At 38.5% G+C, this 4,980-nt stretch overlaps 1 non-coding gene across 1 annotated transcript; it reads left to right on the top strand.

The window, feature by feature from the left end:
* The first annotated feature begins 456 nt into the window (after positions 1-456).
* On the top strand, positions 457-563 carry LOC144456026 (U6 spliceosomal RNA). Its single transcript, XR_013484935.1, has one exon. It is a non-coding gene; the product is annotated as a U6 spliceosomal RNA (small nuclear RNA).
* The last annotated feature ends 4,417 nt before the right edge of the window (positions 564-4,980 follow it).

Below are 4,980 nucleotides of genomic sequence, written 5' to 3'. Positions count from 1 at the left end.
TGAAATTGAAATGAAGCTTACTGGTATCTTTTTTGAAAATCAGGAAAATGTTTTCTCACCCCAAGTTCTTTAGTGTCTCTCCCATTCTCCATGTTTGTTTGTTTGTTTGTTTATTTTCCCAAAGCTCAGCAGCAATGACTCTGCAACCTTATTCATAAGCACTTAAGTGCCCTGGGATGTGGTCCATCTGGTTCTGGAGAATTTAATTCACTGAGGATAGCTAGTTCTCTCTTAACATACTCTCACTTATCTTGGATTTCTATGCCCTATTAATTTTTGTTTTATCCTTTCCAGTCTAAGAATTATTCTGCTTCATAGAGAAAAGAAAAACAAAAGTAGACTAATTCTGCCTACTCTTTTCATCTACTTTTATCTCACAAGCAGTGGTCCTAACCCTTTCTTTTTCCTCCTTTTGCCCCCAATGTAGCTTCAAAAATTACCTTTTTGTTGTTATATGTGCTTGCTTTGGCAGTATATATTCTAAAATTGGAATGATACAGTCAAAATTAGCCTGGTCCCTGCACAAAAATAACACACAAATTCATGAAGCATTCCATACCGGGGGAGGAGAGTACAGCTAGGTGGTGTAGTCTATAGAGCACCAGGCCTGGAGTCAGGAAGACTTATCTTCATGAGTTCAAATCCAGCCTCAGACACTTACTAGATGTGTGACCCTGGGTAAGTCACTTAACTCTGTTTCAGTTTCCTCATCTATGAAATGAGCTGGAGAAGAAAAGGGCAAACCACTCCAGTATCTTTGCCAAGAAAGCCCCAAATGGGGTCACAAAGAGTCAGACATGATACAACAACATTGTGACATCCTATCATGCCCAGCTTTCACCAAGCCATGCTATTTGCTCTGTACTTAACTATTCTTGACTCCCATCAAAATTTGCTAATTGGAGCTGAGAGGCTAATGAGCCTTAAAGAGTTAACATGTGATAGTGGTTTAATGCCTTAATCCTTCTTGGATTGTATTTTAACAGGAAACTTGAGCAGGTTATGGTAAGAATTTCAGACATTTAAGTAGGCTGGTAGGAAGCATGTTTGGGGACAAGAAAACTTTTCACATTCATGCCTTAAATCAGACCTCTTTGGCAATTGGCTACTAAGACTAGATCTAACACGGGACTTAGGGAAAAAAAATCATTTCCAGAATGAAGGCAGAAATTCTCAAATTACAGAGAGAGAAGTCATCTACATATGGTTTTAAACACATGCCCAATTCAGCGTGTTGAAACTTTTATGATTCACTTTGGCCATACCAGCCTGTCAGAGTATCCATCACTATCTGGGTTTGAAATTCCATGGCACTGTCCAGTGAGACTAGCTGTTCAGATGCTGACTCAAGAACTAAGAACTAATGTGATTGTGAGAAGGGTAATAAAATCTTTATTGCCAACCAACCTTTTTCTTTTTTTTTTTAATGTCTTATAAACAAAGGAGGGACTACAGGAAAGTGGAAATAACACTGGATTCAGACTCCAAAGTGTTAGCCCACTTAGTAACCGTGTGACTTTGGTCAAGTCACTTAACTTTTCTGGGATTCAGTAAAATCTGTAAAATGAGGGGCTTGGGTTACATGATCTCCAAGGCTCTTCCAACTCTTAAGTCCCATGATCTTTCAGAGTAGAAGAGAATTTAGAGTAGCAACTCATAGAAATACAAAATCTCACGCCTTCAAGGAACCTTACAAGTTAAGACAATCTCATCAGATTAGACCCCTTCTCCCAAAGGAGGAGAGGGAAAACTAATAGACAAAAATAGCCAGAGTGACTGATGAAACCACTCATAGTTATAACCATTGAACACAAAATGTATCATACCAATCCATGCATGTGTTCTTCCCTGACTTACTTCTAATTGGTATATTCAAAGGTGCATGGGGGTCTGCCTATCCTATATTGATTCATTTATAATAGCTTCTGACTCCTTTTATTCCTTCCTGAATGAAGAATAGGATAAGTCTCAAGGTTCAGAGGTCGCCCATGGTCAGTCTATAGTTCTGGCAGAGATGGCTGCTTCCTAGTTGGACCTCCTTGTGTTCCATGACACGTTAGAAGTTAGGCCAAAAGAGAATATGGTATATGGTATGTGGTATTACAGGCTGGTATATGTCCTCCTTGTACTCTTTGTTTTAATATCAGCAAATTACAACCAGATGAGTTATTTCTGAGTCTGAGCTGTGTCTTTCTTGTGAACATATAGAGTTCATACAACAAGGAATATTGGATATGGAAAAGGCATTAGAATCCTAGAAACATAGGGGGTTAAAACTGGAAGGAGCATTGGAGTCATGATCAAAGATAGAAGGAATTCTTAAGATCATTTTATCCAGTCCTCTCAATTCATAGATGAAGAAATCGAAACTTTTCCAAGGTCACAGAGTTCATAAGTAAGAAAGCTAGACTAGATCTTTGGACTTTCAGTCCATTTCTCTTTCCAGTACATCAAGATATGTTGAGGGGTGATGAAATGGAATAGAAAGGTCCCTGAAAGGGAACCTAGAGGGTTTGAATTTGAGCTCAGCTCCAATGCTTCACGTATCTGAGCTTCAGTTTCCCCACTTGTAAAACAGGGATAAAAAATTTTGCTACCATCTTTATAGAGTTGCTTGTAAACATGATTGCTATAGACATATGAGATATGATAATCATTACTAAGCCAGACTAATCTTCCCTGGATTACTAATAACCAGCCTTCTAGCAAAAGAAGAGATTTCCTGGATTTAGGATTGAATCTCGAGTAAACCTACATTTGAGATTTTTCTATTCTAACCTTCTAGAGAGAGAGGAAATATTTCTAGGCCATGCTCCTTGGGAGAGAGAATAGGATTGTGTACACTTCTCTGTCGCCAGGGCCCAGCACATGAACTTATACAGAGTAGGACATGTGTGCCTGTCAATGTGTGCTACTGATGGATTTATGAAGCTTAACTTGTTGCCATTTAAACACTCTTTAGCGTAAGCAGCGCCTTGTGTGGCCTACTAACATTCCATTCCTCAAATTTAAAAATTCAAATCCAACAAATATTTATTTAGTATTTACTATGTACAAAGCACAAAAAGTGTAGATTGGATGGGATTGGTTAATAAACCCTCATAGATCTAGATTTCTGATTGGAGAGAGAAGATCCAAACATAGATAGAGTGCATGATATTACATGAGAATTGCATTAAAGTTACAAAAAAAAGTGTTATGTGAGGTCAAAGGTGGAAGGTTACTGTGGATAGAGAGGATTCAGGAAGGCTTCATGTAGGAGGTGGCATGTGGTTTGGGTCTTAAAGGATGGGCAAAAAGTTGGCTAGCAAACACCTGCATGAATAGCTTTGGTGCTCCAGTGGTCAGGGCTAGTTAGAAGCTTAATTAATTAGGTAATTGTCTACCAAAAAAAAGCAAGGGGGGGAGGTAACAACAGCGATATTCATGTTCTTAATCAGTAGCCAGGCTGAGTTCATTAGCAGTAAAAGACTTTTATTTTTAAAAAAATAAATTAAAAAAGTAAAGGAATTTGAGAAGCATTTAAAACTGTGAGATTTGAAAAACATACCTAGATTAGAGAGAAGATCAGCTTGCAGATGCTGAGGCAACAGATTGTTCACTAGTGAGGCAATGTGCCAGAGTGGAAGCTGTATTAAGCACCTGCTGTGTACTGTGCTTCTCCTTTCTTCATGAAAGAAAATAATCTTCAGACTTGGAGGGATAGAACAAAAAATTAATAGGGCATGGAAATCCAAAATAAGTAATGGTATAATAAGAGAGAACTAGCTATACTCAATGAATTAAATTCCCCGGAACCAGATGGACCACGTCCCAGGGCACTTAAGTGCTTGTGAATAAGGTTGCAAAGTCATTGTTGCTGAGCTTCCTTTGTTACTTCCCTCCTTCTTCCTTCCCCACTCCCTTGTCAGCTTCCTTTTATGTATTGTTTTTCTGTATTAGAATGTGAGCTCCTTGAGATCAGGGACTGCTTTTCTGTTTCTATTTAGAGTTCCAGCACTTAGTAAAGTGCTGGCACATAGTAGGCACTTAATAAATGCTTGTTGATGTGTCTTGATTCCATTATGCAACACAGAGAAAGAGACATGCTGGTTAATGGAAGGTTGCAGCACACAACATGCATAGATTCCCAATTTTCAAAGTATCAATGAATGTCAGTGCAGGTTAACCCATTTTATACACCTCATTGTCTTTGAGAATCAACTGGACTATTGAGAAGTTAAGTTGCACGGCCAGTATAAATCAGAGGCAGGCTTTGAACAAGGTTGACTCTGTGTTCACTATACCATGTTTATCTATATCTCTCTCAGTTTATCTCTGTCTCTGTTAAATATGATGCCCTCAGCTTGCCACAATACTCCAGAAGTGGCTCAATCAAGGCACCAGACCGGATACTATCACTTCCCCTCTCTCTGGACTTCTGTTAATATAAAGTCATGTTGGTTTTTTTAGCTGTCACATTATACTCTAGGCCCATATCAGGCTTGTTGTCCACTAAATAACTGTAACAATTACTCATATTTATGTAGCACTTTAAGCTTTGGAAAGCATTTTAAAAACTCTTGGTGTCAATGTGTTAGTTTTTACCCCATCTTGCTAAAATGCCCAGAACTTTTTGAATCTTGATTCTATCATCCATATGACACATTCTAATGTCATCTTCAAAAGTGGCAATCATCACATCTGTAACTTCTTTGAAGTCATTAATAAATATGGTGAATAGAATGGGGTCAAAGGACAGATCTCTGGGGCATTCCACTAGAGAATTCCACTCCCTCCACATTCACCCTAGTCCATTAATCATTACTTTGGGGTTTTAGTTATTCAACTAGCTACCAACATTCCTAATTAACATTCAGCCTACATATTTCCAAGCTGGCCACAAGGATCCTGTAAGACCCTTAGGACACTTAGGCAAAAGCCTTGCTGAAAGCCATATATGACTAACATGCCCCTCATCCATCAGGCATTCAAATATAA

This window comes from Phascolarctos cinereus, unplaced genomic scaffold, assembly GCF_003287225.1.
Source record: "Phascolarctos cinereus isolate Bilbo 61053 unplaced genomic scaffold, phaCin_HiC Scaffold_2;HRSCAF=192, whole genome shotgun sequence".
Taxonomy (NCBI): domain Eukaryota; kingdom Metazoa; phylum Chordata; class Mammalia; order Diprotodontia; family Phascolarctidae; genus Phascolarctos; species Phascolarctos cinereus.
This window is presented reverse-complemented; position numbering and strand designations above follow the sequence as displayed.